This window comes from Apodemus sylvaticus, chromosome 8, assembly GCF_947179515.1.
Source record: "Apodemus sylvaticus chromosome 8, mApoSyl1.1, whole genome shotgun sequence".
Taxonomy (NCBI): Eukaryota; Metazoa; Chordata; class Mammalia; order Rodentia; family Muridae; genus Apodemus; species Apodemus sylvaticus.
This window is the reverse complement of record NC_067479.1, coordinates 101,766,694-101,782,630: the sequence shown is the minus strand read 5'-3', so window position 1 is coordinate 101,782,630 and position 15,937 is coordinate 101,766,694. Positions and strand designations below refer to the sequence as shown.

The 15,937-nt window shown below is 38.9% G+C and overlaps 1 non-coding gene across 1 annotated transcript; it reads left to right on the top strand.

Moving 5' to 3' along the window:
* The first annotated feature begins 14,235 nt into the window (after nucleotides 1-14,235).
* Nucleotides 14,236-14,365, top strand: LOC127691743 (small nucleolar RNA SNORA17). The gene has a single exon (XR_007979340.1). It is a non-coding gene; the product is annotated as a small nucleolar RNA SNORA17 (small nucleolar RNA).
* The last annotated feature ends 1,572 nt before the right edge of the window (nucleotides 14,366-15,937 follow it).

The following is a 15,937-nucleotide window of genomic DNA, read 5'->3' as shown; positions in this document are numbered from 1 at the left end:
CCCTGTCCTCCCACCCACCCCTTCCCACTTCCCCATTCTGGTTTTGCCAAATACTGCTTCACTGAGTCTTTCCAGAACAAGGGGCCACTCCTCCTTTCTTCTTGTACCTCATTTTATGTGTGGATTATGGTTTGGGTATTTCAGTTTTCTAGGTTAATATCCACTTATTAGTGAGTGCATACCATGAGTCACCTTTTGAATCTGGGTTACCTCACTTAGTATGATGTTCTCTAGCTCCATCCATTTGCCTAAGAATTTCATGAATTCATTGTTTCTAATGGCTGAATAGTACTCCATTGTGTAGATATACCACATTTTTTGCATCCACTCTTCTGTTGAGGGATACCTGGCTTCTTTCCAGCATCTGGCAATTATAAATAGGGCTGCTATGAACATAGTAGAGCATGTATCCTTATTACATGGTGGGGAATCCTCTGGGTATATGCCCAGGAGTGGTATAGCAGGATCTTCCTCCGAAAACTGGGCACCTTACTTCCAGAAGATCTTCCGAAGGTTTTATATCTCCAAAGTTGTCTTCCTTTGTGATTTCTTTGTTGTTTCTACTTCCGTTTTTAGATTCGAGATGGTTTTGTTCAGTTCCTTCACTTGTTTGTTGTGTTTTCCTGTAATTTTTTAAGGGATTTCTGTGATTCCTCTTTAAGGGCTTCTACCTGTTGACCCATGTTCTCCTGTATTTCTTTAAGAGATTTTTGTGTTTCCTTTTTAAGGGCTTCTACCTGTTGACTCATGTTCTCCTGTGTTTCTTTAAGGGAATTATTCATGTTCTTCTTGAAATCTTCTATCGGCATCATAAGATGTGATTTTTAAATCCAGATCTTGCTCTTCTGGTGTGCTGGGGTATCCAGGACTTGCTCTTGTGGGAGAACTTGGTTCAGATGGTGACATGTTGCCTTGGTTTCTGTTAATAATGTTATTGCATTTGCCTTTTGCCATCTGGTTAACTCTGGTATTAGCTGGTGTGTTGCTGTCTCTGACAGTGGCTTGGCTGTCACTCTGTATCTGTGCTCCTGGGAGACCAGTTCTTTCTGTGTACACGGGTATATAGGTACTCTGTGAGACCCGCTCTCCTGTGGTTGTTTTTGCATATGTAGCTCGGTGACTCCAATCAATTCTGGGTGTGGACAGAAAACAGAAGACTCCTGTTCCAGGCTGCTCTTAGGTCCTTGCATCCTCAGGGTTTCTGGTTGCTTCCTCTGAGCAGCAGGGCAGGTCTCGCCTGTCTGACCTCTCTGCACTGATGGGTGGTTAGCTACCTTCCTATGCCACTTGGATATCGTATTCCCACACTGTCACACACTATCCTCTAGGAAAGTTGTGACAGCTACAATGTTTAAGAAGAGCCACATGTAGCCATAACCTGAAGGTGCTTCAACCTAGAGGAGACCTTATGATGAGTCCAGGTCTCAATCGCATAACTGATGGCCATTGTCTAAAGGGCATTGGAAAGAAACTGCTTGCTGACTTGAGATTGTGAGGGCCCAGGGCATTTACTCCATGGGAACAGTATTATGATCCCGAGCCTGCTGCCACCACCAGTAACTGAAAGTATAAAGCTACCACACAGATTTGATCTTTCATGCTGACTTCTGGAATTCTGCATACAAATGAAGCTTCCATAGTCATGCCCAGACCACCTATATGAGTTCTTTTTCCCCTGGAACGTAATGGATCTAAGCAGAAAACCTACTGATGGATCCCCTTCTACGAAGTGTCCTGTAACTAGGTGCCCAGGATCATAGTGCCTGCTAATTGCTTCCTATATCCCCTGCCTCCCTAATGAAATCAGTCATCAAAGAAATCTGAAGCCCACTCAAATCTGTTGATGTCTCTGCCTTTGAAGAGATTAGAGCTCGAGTCAGACATTAATGATGTAGCTATTATCGAACACACAAGCAGAATGCAAATGATTTGTGTTCATGTATATATGAGCCACCCCACAGACCTCTGAGAAATTCAGTCTCCTGTTTGTGCATTTGATTAGCAAAGAAACATCAGGGGAAGCATCTATTTAGTTTTCAGAAGCAAATCCTCTGATGAACATGAGAACTAAAATGTCAGTTTTGAAAAATGGAAATATGTGAAGAACAGCTATGGTTCCTTCTTGGTATTTTGCATATAGCTTTAGAAGAAAGTGGTCTTTATTGACATTCTGCAGTGGTTCCAGTAAAACCTAGACACAACCCCAGAATACTTCAAATCCTCCTAATGAATCCATAGGCAAAAAAGAGCATAGTAATACGATATTCCCAAAGCAGGCTCCTGCCACAAATGTTGCCTATCTCTTTGGATAAAGAAGTAAATTAAAATATTCCCAAGAGTTATACATATTTGTTATTTTTCTGGCTGGCCTGAGAGGATTAATTCTTCTGAATCAGAGCACTGGAGAAGATCTGGAATTCTTCCAAGAAGCTACTTTTGTCTGTCTGGTGCTTCAGATTCGATTAGACAAACTGAAAGGGAGTGAAAATTTCCCCGAACTAGTTTTGCTAGGAAGACCCTGAACCACCAATGCTAGCAGGTCGTGGTTAGAAAAGTGTAGCATTCCTGGACACTCTGAACACCCTCCTAGGTACCTGTCTGACATATCTTTGCCAAAAGAACTTGGTTCCCCCAAAATTTCTTTTCAGATTGTTTTACACATGGTTTATTTTGTGCTTTAAAAAAATATAAGGAAGATTTGTGTTATTCTACAATACATGGAGAACATTACCACAAATTGTAAATATTGAAAGCGTGTTTTAAAGTTATTGTTTATTTAAAAATAAGCAAAGGAAGTCAGCGATGTTTGTTAGAGTGAGGTACGGTGAGGTGGAATGAGGCATCTCTGTGGGCCATGCTTGGCATCCCTTCTCCCTGAGAGAGCAGCCATAAGGTGGGCATGGTATGAAATCGAGTTTATTTAGGGCATGTGGAGGGGAGATGAGGGTGTAGTGGAGGCAGAGACAGGGGGCAGGAGAAGAAGAGTAGAGGCCCGATGTATACACATGGAAGGGGAAGGGGAGGGGGAGAGAAAGAGCAGAGGGAGAAGAGGGGAAGAGAGCAAGAGAGAGGAAGGGACAAGCAATCCCTTTTATAGTGAGTCGTGCATACCTGGTTGTTGCCAGGTAACTGGGGCAGAGCCTAGAAAGAATGCTAACATTATATAAACTAGATTGGTGAGATGTATCAGGGAGTTGAGGTATTTGCAACCAAAACTGCCAATCTGAGTTCTCTCCCCAGAACACATATCATGGGAGAGATCTGACTCCCGAAAGTTGTCTCCCAATCCCTACATGCATAAGATTGGTAGAATTTTAAAATAATAGTTACTTGATATGGCTATTTGATAGAAATGTCCCCCAAAGACTCAAATATTTGAATGCTTGGCCTTAGAGAGCAGCACTGCAAGGTGGGATGGCCCTTGGTGTAAATGTGGCCTAGGTGTAGCCTTGTTGGAAGTGTGTCACTATGGACATAGGTTTTAGGTCATATATGCTTAAGCGACACACATTGTGACACACAGCCACTTCTATCACTTCTAATGCCTATAGAACTATCAGCTCCCTCTCCACCACCATCCCTTCCTGAACACTGCCATGTTTTCCACCACGACAATAATGGATTAAACTTCTGAAACTATAAGCCAGCCTCCATGAAAGGTTTTCCTTTACTAGAGTTACCATACTCACAGTGTCTCTGTATAGTAATGGAAACCCTAACCAAGACATTGAGGATACATTGGACAATTATCTCAAAAAGTTAAAAGTAGAGTAACCTACCATGGGCTGAAGAAGCACCACCCACCTCTGAGTATTTATCCAGAAGAACTGAAATCAAGAGTTGCAGGAGACATTCCAGTCCTTATGATTTTTCCCATTTTACTCATGATGTTTATCTAAATGTCCACTAATGGATAAATGGATGAGAAGAATATGGCATGACATGATTCTGTGTAGCCTTAAGAAGGAAGCAAAGCCTTCCTGTGACTGATCATGAAATAATCTCAAGGTACTAAGATTCCCTAATAGTCTCTTCTTTGGTTCTAGGTTTATTCTTTTGTCTCACCTGCTGTTAGTTTTCGTTATCTACTTTCTGCCCATGAGCTACATTATAAGAGAATTTTCTGCTGGGTTTAGCTCATTCCTTTCTTGTCAGCTACATCCAATCTGCTGTGTATGTAGTAAATGAATGGTGAACCTCTACTTTCACCTAGACCCTGTACCCCACCCATAAACACTATTTCAAATTCCTATTCAGTGTTTACAACATCCATTTTCAAGATTACACAGCAGATAGCTAACAATTCTTTCAATACAGAACATTATTTCTGGTTCATTGTTATACCCAGGAAAGTAATGAGCTAACACAAAATTATTAATATATATCTCTGATAAGTTTTCTTGGAAACATTCTTCAGAGGGAAATTGCTGAGTTGAATCATATACTAACAAATTTGTTTCCAGGGAAGTTAGCAATTTGCAGGAGTGTCAGGTCCTTAGGAGAATATGAAATTCATCTCACTCTTGTCAACATTCAGTATTGTATTTTAATACTTTGATACCTGAGAGATGAAAATAGTTTATGACTTTATTGTATATTTTTGTTATTAGAAATTCAGTTGTATATTTCTTACATGGATTATTTTGTATTTATGGTGAGTAGATTTTTATATAATGGGATTCTTATATTTAGAGGATATCAAACCTCTGTCATAGTTTCAATCACAAAAAAGTAAAACATCAGTTTTTAATTGGCAATTCTTTTCTCGGTAGTACTGAATGCATAGAAAGTACTTAGTTTTATGTTATTGCTTTCTTATTCAATTGGTTGTTTTTTTTCAAAGTTTGTTCTTTTAATGTTTATTTTATAAGATTGTAAATGATAAAGTATATAGTCAACTATTTATAACTAATCAATGTATATTTGAAATATCCACATACATATTTATGTATATATAAGTGTACATATAAATGTATGTAGTATACATAACATGAAACATATATTGTAGGAAAAAGGCAATAGGTAAATCACTTTATTTTTTTTGTGTGTTTATGTATGTATGTGTGGTATATATGTGTGTGTTATATGTGTTTGTTTCTGCATTGTATATGTATGTGTGTGATAGATGTGTGTGTTATATATGTGTGTGCATTGGATATGTGTGTTGTGTGTGTTGAATACATATATGTGCATGTGCATGTATATCTGTGTGATGTATTTGTGAGAGGATGGAGGAGAGAAGAACATAAAATTGTTGTAGAAAATATTTAATTTCAATCTGAAAGTTCTACCCCACCTTTGATCATTCATTTCCCAAATAAAAGGCACACATGACATTTATATGTATAATACACCCTTCTTACCACTAATGCTACAATGATATCTACCCACTATCATATTAAAATCTATTTACAATCAGTAACCCCATGTTATTCTTTACTATGCTTCATCTACACTGCTTTTTATTCTAATTTGCCAGCCCTCATGGCCAGGCTTGCTTGACTCCTAACCTATGACATCTTTCTTCTCTCCCACTTTCCTCCCCTCCTCCTGGTCCCTCCAACCCACAATCCTAGGAACCCAAGAGCCCACATATCTCTCTTGTGCCTAGCTATTGGAGGTAGGCATCATTATTCACCAATGAAGGATGCATGGTGTCACTTACATAAGTGAAGACCCTCTAATGCCTTCGAGTTGCCAGGCCTTGGAGGCCAGTTACCATTACAATACATATCAAAAGATCAAACCTCAACATTGTATTTTTTTCCATCCCACGCTGCCTCATTCCATTGAGGCAGATTTTCTCACTAAAAGTGGAGTTCAGCTAGTGAACAGAATGCCTCAGCAATCCTTTTGTCTCTGCCCCCAACAGTGCTGGAGTTTTAGGCCATATAACCATAGCAGGCATTTTATGTGTGTCATTTGAACTCAGATCCCATGCATGTAAAGCACTTTTATCAATTGAGCCATTGCTCCAGATATTATGTTATTCTTATGTCCTTTTATATTATAAAATCTAACAGATCATATACAGTAAACTACCCATATATATAAATAAGCTGACATGCAAATCTTTTATATTATAATGTAATGTTTGATACACATATATTAAATTTGTGTTTATCTATTCTAAATTCTGACTGTAGTCATGATAAAAGGCCTGGCAATTTCTCCATGTAAGAACCCCTTCAGGTTCTTTTATCCTTTTAGTATTTTATATTATATTCAAGAAGTTAGGTTATGAACTTACCTAAATCACAGAATTTGGGCTTTTAACTGGGGAATGGATTAATATTTCTATATTTGTTATAGAATCTAAGTGTAATTCTGATTTTGCAATTCTGCTTTACACTATATGCTTTCTAAGTTTTCTGTCATTTCTATTATTCTTTATGTTTTATTTAAAGATTATGGCATTTGTATAGCATAGTGTTTAAAATGCAGGATTTCTGATATTAATACACTAGCAATCAGCATCTTATAACTGTATAAGTGAACTTGAATTTAATAACAAAAAACAAATAATAAAAAGACGAATAATAACTTTCAAGTTGTTACTGATATAACAGGAAATGCACACATTTTTATTCATCCCATTCTCCCATTTCCAGAAGTACCTAATTTTCTCCTGGCCAGTGTGCTATCCAATATGCTTCAATGCAGGATGGCAGCTGTCCGTTGTGAATATTTGTTTCCCACATCTTCCTGGCTATATCTATTACAGAATGTAGACCTACATGATTGGTGTATCATGTATTTAAAATTAAACTAATTTCTTAAAGATATTGCTTGAGTTTTTATAATGTAGATTTGTGACCACACTATGTAAAGAAAATTTCACTATATGTGGATCATATTCCTTATATAGCTATTACTTGATAATTTCTTTAAGACCTTTTTTTGTAAAAATACAAGGCTAAAAAAGTTGGATTACGTCTTTGAGTCACTTGTAAATACATAATAATAGTAGATGACTATGCTTAAAATAAAGTAGAAAACTTTGTTGTTGCCTTATGACATGATGAACAGCTTGGCAGGGAATTCTCCTTTTGTGTTAAAATGAAAATTGTCTAAAATGGCAAGTATGTCAGGAAAAAATAAGTCTGGTTATTCTTCATTTTTATCAAATTGATTTATTTTGTCATTACATGTTTTTTTTCTTGCTTCTTACAATACCTTCAAAAATCTAATTAGTAGCTGTTCTCTTTTATTAGTGTCCTCCTGTGCTCAAGAACTCAGTTTACATTGCAGCTAAACCTCTTTTACTTGAAGAACAAGGTCTGATGTCTCTCATCCATTCTTACTCTTATTTGATAGAGGACAAACTGATGCTTTTGCAGCAACTGAAAAGTTAGGCTTGGGCTCCAATACCTGTCATACCCACCAATTCCTCACTTTATCTTATATCCTCTTCATTTTGAGACACATGTTTTCATCTCATAATTGATAATTATCTTGTATTATGTTGTGGCAGTTTATATGAGAATGGTCACCTAGGCCCATATGTTTGAATAATTGGTCCTCAATTAGTGGAATTGTTTAGGAAGGATTAAGATGTGAGGCTTTGCAAGAGAAGGTGATCATGAGAGCAAGATTTGAGGCTTCAAAAGACTTATATCACTCATAATGTGCCTTTCTGTTTCTTGCTTGTGAATTGAGATGTGATGCCTAATCTGTTCCTACCACCAATCCTTTACACCACCATCATGAACTCTAAACCTCTGGAACCATAAGTTCAATACAACTTGTTATTTTATAAGTTGCTTGGATTAAAGTATAAGGGATGGGAAAGTGTCTGTCTTAGTAAGGGTTTCTATTACTATACCAAAACACCATGACCAAAGCAACATGAGAAGGAAAAGTTTATTTGGATTATACTTTCACACTATTGTTCATCATTGAGGAAGCCAAGGACAGGAACAGAGAAGGAACCTGAAGGCAAAAACTGATGTAGGAACCATGGAGAAGTGCTGGTTACTGACTTGCTCACATGACTTTCTCAGCTGCTTTCTTATACAATTCAGAACCACAATCTATGGATGCCTTCACCCACGTGTTGAGCCCTTCCATATCACACTGGAGCACACAGCTGCTCAGAACATGCATTGACACCTGAGTTCCATTTTCCAGCCCAACACTGCCCACTGGAGCCCTGCTGCTCCTGGAACATCCAGATTAGGCCTGCTTCCTGATACCAATTACACCAGGAACATCAAGGTACAGTCAGAGGCCTAAAGGTCAGTGTCAGAACACAATTAACAATAATCGGGTCAATATGGCATCTTTAGAGAAAAGCTATCTCACTATAGTAAACAGAGGATATCTTAACACAACCAAATCCCAAGAAACTGACCTTAAATGTAACCTTGTCCAAATGATAGATGCTGTTAAAGAGGAAATTAATGAATCTCATAAAGAAAACCAAGAAAATACAAACAGGTGAAGCAAATGAATGAAACTGTTCAAGACCTGAAGATGGAAATAGAAGGAATGAAGAAAACACAATCAGAGGGAATCCTAGAAAAGGAAAACCAAGAACAAAAGACACAGGCATTACCAACAGGATACTAAAGATGGATGAGAGAATCTCAGTCATAAAGGATACTATAGAAGAAATTGATACAATAGGCAAAGAAAATGTTAAATATAAAAGATTCAAATTTATGATACTCTGAAAAGACCTAACCTCAGAATAATGGAAGTAGGTGAAAAGTCCCAGCTCCAAGAACCAGAAAATATTTTCAAGAAAATCATTGAAGAAAATTTCCTAAAACTAAAGAGAGACATGCTCATAAAGAACACCAAGAAGCTTACAGAATGCCAATTACACTGGAGTAGAAGGAAAATACTTCTACCACATAATAATCAAAACATTAAATTTACAGAACAAATAAAGAATATTAAAAGCTGCAAGGGAAAGGGGACAAGTAACAAACAAAGGCACCCCTACCAATATTACATCTGACTTCTCAACAGAGCCTCTGAAACCTAGAAAGGACTGGACAGCCTCTAAGAAACCAGAGTTATCAACCTAGACTACTAAACCCAGAAAAACTCTCAATTACCATACATGGAGAAAACAAGATACTCTAAGACAAAACAAAACTTAAGCAATATCCATGCACAAATCCAGCCCTGCAGAAAATACTTGAAGAAATTCTCCAACCCAAGGAGGTTAACTATACACAGGAAATAAATAATTCCAAACCATCAAAAACAAAATAAAGAAAGAATACACAAATACACACACACACACACACCACCACCACCACCACCACCAACAACAACAACAACAACAACAACAATAAAATTACAGGAATTAATGATCATTGGCCATTAATATCTCTCAACATCAATGGACTCAACTCACCAATAAAATGGCACATGCTAAGGAACTGGATGAATAAACAGGATTTATCATTCTGCTGCACACCAGAAACAGACCTCAGAAAAAAAGATAGAAATTACCTAAGAGTAAAGGGCTATAAAAATTGTTCCAAGTAAAATAACCCAAGAAATAAGCTGGAGTAGCCATTCAAATATCTAATAAAATAGACTTTCAACCAAATGTAATCAAAAGAAATGGGGAAGAATACTTCATCTTCATCAAAGGAAAAATCCACCAAGATAGTGTGTCAATTCTGAACAACTATGCTGCAAATGCAAGAGCACCCACCCATAAGAGAAACATTACTAAAGATTAAGCTCACATCAAATACAAGAGTTTCTGCCATCATAGAGCTGTATTAGGAGAAGAGGATATAAATAAAGCCATAGACATGATGAATAAGTGCACTAAATAATTATTTGGAAGGCAGTTGTTAGTGTGTATAAAAAGAGGAAAGGAAGTTAATAAAGAAAGCACAATGGAAAACTGTGAGTTGTGATTGTGAATAGAGGCACTATCAAGATAAAGATGAAGATTAAGAAGACCTTTGAGAAGATGGTGGAGTGGGCATAGTGATACAAGTCATGCAAGAGGATGTATGGCTAAAATGTTTAGGAAATCATAGATTCTGTGTATATAGAATGGTGTAGTGACTAGAAAAAAAGTAGAGGAGAAGTAACATAAATAAACAGAAAAGAATGATGGAGGATTGGAGATTTTATTCTTGAAAATTCTAACAGTTTTGTAAGGGTTTGAACAAAGAGCTTAAATGATAGAATATGTTTTTAAGATCATTTTAAAAAAAAAAAAACCAAGTTCTTAAGTTAAAAAGAAGATTGGAGGTGGACAAGAATAAGTAAGTATTTTTGGAAATCCAGGAAAGCAAAGATGATAAACTTAGAATTTCAAACACAGAAACAGTTACTAGATAGGTCAGAAATAGTATTTAAAGGTTGAATCAGTGACTGTTACCCGATGCTTTGATATAGATGTGAACTAAAAATGAAAGTTAGTATAATCTCAGTGAATATAAAAGGAAATATAAAATGGATAGATTATCTAAGATAGGGAATAGGGTAAAGAGGAAATTGTAAGAGAGATGACAAAGGTCAGAAAATCTGTTTCTGGACATTATAAGGAATCATCAATTCATAAAGTAATAAATTGGATGTACTGGTCTGGAATTTAAAATAGCTCTGAATTGGATGTCGAAATTTGAAACTGTCTGTACACAAAAGACATTTAATGTACAAGAGATAAATTATCACTTTGTGAAACGTCCCAGAAAACTTTATAAAAGGAGAATTTACAATGGCCTATCCAAAGCCCCTTCACACACATTCCACCTGGATGTTCTGCTGGTTATATGCTCTCCAGGTCTTGGCACTGGGGCCCAGATCAGGTGTGCCTGTTGGCACTGACTATTTGGCAGGTGCATATCACCAGCCATCAGGAAGTCATGGAGATGGCAGATTTGGCTCTGAGCACTTGAACCAATTATATACTCCCCAGTCTTGGCAGGTTCTCCAGAACAAAGGCAGGGGGCTGCCAAGCTCCCACCTTGATAGTGAGGAGACACACCGTGACTTGCCTAATGAAGATACTGCAATCCAAAAACAGTCTGTCTTATCAGTTTATGGCCAAAAGGGAAAATAATACTGAAAACCTATAGAGCACCTTCAAATATGTTCATTATAAAAAGTCAAATGTCCTAACAATAATTAAATACTTATTGCTAAAGATTAAGTATTTTCAAAAAAAACAAACAGACATAGTAAACATGGTCTGGGTAGCAAGGGAAATAGCAGAGGAAAACCGAAATAATTTAAGAATAGAAAAGATTGGAGAGGCTCCTTGTTCTGAAAAGCATGGTAGTAATGTTGGGTTTACATACACAGATTTGTGGGATTTGAGGAACTCAAGTTCATGATGGGAAAGGGAAAGAATCCAAAAGCAAGCACTACTGAGGTTCAAAGCCACCCCAGAATGAGTGTCCCTAAGTCCAACAGCCAGCATTGAAAGTACAGCATAGACGTGGACTTACAGTAGCCTAATGTATATTGGCTGTGGCTTAAGGTGGCATCTGGTAAGGAGCTTCTGATTCAACCTTTCCCAACAGTCCCTGAAAGTGCCTATGAACAGCCTCAGAAAAACATGAAAATGTGAATCCAAGCCACAGAGAATAAATTTTAAAGCTACACAAGAAGCTATGCCAGGAAAAGCGAGTAGCAAATATAGAGATGAAAAGGCTGGATTCAAAAGTTCGCCTGCTCTGTTGGGTGACAGGCACAATGGCATCTCTCACACACCACAGGCTTCCCAGACCTTGGAAGGCAAGGCTGCTGTAACTAAAAAATTGAAAAGCTTTCTGACTGTGAGATATCTACCTTTTGAAGCAGCCTGAACAATGTTTTGTCTCTTCATAGCCACCATCCATCAAGATTAAAAGAAACAAACTTGTAAGCATGCAGTTCACCTTTCCAGAGATACCACTGTGTGTGGGATGGGACACACACACACACACACACACACACACACATACACACAAACTCTAGTACTCCAATTCTGCTCACATTTCCTTCCCTCTGTTTTATTTTGCCTTTAGTCTAGCTCCTACCACACTCAACTGTATTAGTTGCTTGGTTTTCATTCTTTCTTCCCTTTTTATTTTCAGTTAACACATAATCATAGCTATTCATAAGGAAGTTTGATATTTTAATACATGCTTACCATGTGGAATGATCCAATCAGTGCAATTAGCACATCCATCACCTCATACACTCATCTTTGTGGTAAAAACATTCAAAATTCTCTTTCCTAGCTATTTTGACATATATAGTAAATTATAGTCAACTACAGTCACTCTCCTGTGCTACAAAACACTAGAACTTAATACTCCTGTCTGATTGTAATTTTGTATCACCTCCTTTTACCCTTCCTAATGAGACAGCCAACAAGAATCAAGGCCACATGATACTGAGCTTGAAAAGGCATCACTAGCAAGATTAGGCAATGAGTTGATTGTTTAGGGACCAGCCTCTAGGTCCTAGGACTCAAGAGCGCTTCCCAGACTAAGGCAGATGCCAACAGCAGATGCAATTAGAAATCACCCTGATTACAGCCATGAGACACCTGGTCAAATATAACTAGTTGCAAGGCTGGACGTAGCATCTCCTGATTTGATTTGATTTAGTGATAATCCGCTCCATGTCAGAGCCTACGAGTAAGGATAGGTGTAAGACTATAAGAGGACACAGAGGTTGGGCCAAGCCAGATCTTCAGTGGTTCTCTACTGCTAAATGATAAATTACACACTCCCTAGTCTGCCTCAGAGAGCCCTGGAAGATCTGGTTCTGCCTGTCATTCCTAAGGACTCCTGTGGACACATGATTCATTGCATTGAACCAGATACATCCCCAACTAACTTCTGCCCAAAGCACTCAAGGACTCTTTCTCCTCACTGAGAGTGAAAATGAGATGCATATCATCCTGCTCCATTTCATTCTTGCTACTTGGCACCCACCATCTTCTGCGTAGTCCGTGCCTTTCACGGAGCCAGCTCACAGAAAACAGAAATGTGGACTGATGGATACAGGGAACTGTGTGTGAACTATTCTAAGCTGTTGAAAATCATCAGCGTGACTAGTAAGTAGGGCTAGGGAATTTATTGATACAAAGAATTAAAGGGGCCTTGAAGACTGGGACTTGAACTTTGATTGTTTCTTTCATTTCAGCCTATAAATCTATATATCTTTCCTAGATATTTCCATCTTCTTTATCTTCAAGGTAGGAGGATGGCAGGTGCCACAGGCTGCCACTGAGGAATGTTTACAAAAAAAAACCCCAGGGCTTGAAGTGTGTGACACTTGGGTGTAATTTTTTAACTCCAAGAGACAGTACCTATGAAAAATACTTTCTGATTTTATTGCCTTGGTGTATAAATAAATAGATATGAGGCAATTTATTTATTGGGAGAACCATAAGCTTGGATTAACTGACTTGGTTTCAAATTCTAGCTCTACTATTTAGTGAGGAAGTGGGGTAAAAGGCTATAAACTTGAGATCTTGTACTGTATCCCTCAGAGTTATAAAAATCATTGACAAATCAATGGACCATACCTCATTCTCACCTGAGCTAATACCATGTATCAAATGAATATACATTCCTTCTTCCTCCATCAGGAATTATCCCTTACCTTCCTATGGCAAGTTTGATTCTCAAGTCTCAAGATATTTTTTTTTAATTTTTTTCAAAATGTATTATTTTATTTTGGGTGTATGGGTCTTTTGCATATATGGATATTCAGGTACCATGCATATGGCTGGTACCCAGGAGACCAGAGTTTATTGTATTCCTAGAACTGGACCTACAGATGGCTGGGAGCTACCTTGTTGGTTGGGAATTGAACTCTACCCTCTAGAAAACCAGTGATCTTAACCACTGAACCATCTTTCCAGTCCTAAATCAGTGTTTAACATGAAAATAAATTCATAGGATACTACAAACTTCATAAGAAGATTGTTTTTGTTTACTTACTGTTAAACCAAGAAGGTGACTGCTAACATACATCCAATGGCTACTGTCAAGGATTTTAATTTTCATTCCAGATACAAAGGTATGAAATGCTTTAGAGATCATGGGTGCCTTTAGATTGTGTCTTTTGTAGGTTGTATGTGACTTCTAAAGTTAATGTATTAGTGAAAGGTGGGGTCTATAGGAGCTGATAATGTCACAAAGGCTCTTCCTCATGAATGCTCAGAAGGCTGGGTTGGTTGCTTGGTGTGACTTTGTAATGTTATCTCTTTAAACTCTCTTGATAGTTTTCTGTGTTAAAATGCATAAGACCTCTATCCCTAGAAGCATTGTAGATGTGGCTGCTGTGTCACATGTGCATCAATAGGTGGTAGGGAGGACAGAGGCTATTTCTATGCTCAGTGTTCTGATATGAATATCTGAGTAATTGGTAGCCTAGCATTCGCTGAAAAAAAAAATAATCCTGAGATGACCACCACTCAGGCACCATGCAGGCCCAAGGAAGGGTGGGGAGGGACAGATCATGCTGGAGATGGACCATGCCCTGTGCCATAATGCATGACTGGACATAGTACTCCTGACCCCAGGCTCTCGAGATCCTGAGCACCACTGAGAGGAGGAAGTAAGTGGTGGAGAAATAGAAGAGAAAAAGAAACAAAGAATGTGAACACAATAAAGAGAGGCAGAAATGGAGACTGGACAATAGTGAGGAACAGCCCCATATGAGCAGCAGGTGATGCCACCTGGGACCAAGGTGGGGTCCAGGCCTGTGTTACCACGGGGGTCGGGGGGACACATCTTTGTGGACCTGCAGTAGCAGAGATCTGTTGGCACAAAAGGCCAGGAAGGTGTCCCTGGTCTGGACTGCTGCCCGAAAACATGTCGGTGTCTATGAGCTGTTCAGAACTGGCCCCACCCCTCACCTAGGCATTGTGGGAGAGTTGGCCTTGGTGGCAAGAGAGTAGGGAAACTGACCCTACTCCTAGCTAGCTACAGTACTGCAGAGTGAAACAAACATTTCAGGAGTTGTGGGTGATCCTGCACCCTAGGATATGAGTGTGGGAGACCTGTGATTCATTTCCTGTGCAATGGCATGGACAAGGGGGAGATGCCCTCCTACCCTTCTCCCCCTTGACCCCCACGACCTACAGTAATCTGGAGACCTGTCTCTAGGTTCATGAAAGGAGAGCTGTCGCTGCCCCTCATAAACTGTAGCACTTGAGAAAACAGGCCCAGAACATCACATGGGCAGCACAGTAGAGCTAACCCTGAATTTATACATGAGCCAGCCCCAAAGGTATAAGTGTGAAAGAGAGTTGGCCCTGCCACTTGTCTGCTATGCAGTGGCATCAGTGAAGGAGAGATCCCAAATCCTCCCTTTTGCACTCACTATTTGTGACAGGCAGAAGAGTTGGCCCTAGAGTCCTGAGTATGAGAGAACTGGCCATGTCCCTGCTCACCAGCTTCAACACTCAGGAGAGTGGACCCTGACCCTCACCTGGGCATCACAGGAGAGCTGGCTGTGGTGATAGGAATCCCTCATATGCTTTCCTACAGGGCATACAACAGGTGGGATGACTAGCTCAGATACCTCTTAAGCCCAGACCCAGGGCTTTGAATTGACCCACCCTAACATCTACTCCATCAATGAACTGCTGGAGTGCATGAATAGGACAGTTCTATAGTACCAAAATTATATATCCTCATGACACAGGACAACAGCAGGATATCAGAGAGGAATCCCAGTAGTTCCAATATTGATAGAGTAACAGAAGAGGCCTTGTGCCAGATCAATGAGTCATTGCAGTTAATATTTGCAAGCAAACATGTGTGGATAAATGGGAACACTGTGGGACACACTGTGACAAACTGTGACACACTGCATCTTTCACAATGCAATTTTTTTTGTCTCTGTTGGTGTGGAATGTAACAAAGGTGCAGGACAGACATGAAGGGATGGAGAGATGAGTGGAATTGGTATGCGTGATATGAAATTCAGAAGATCCAACTACAAG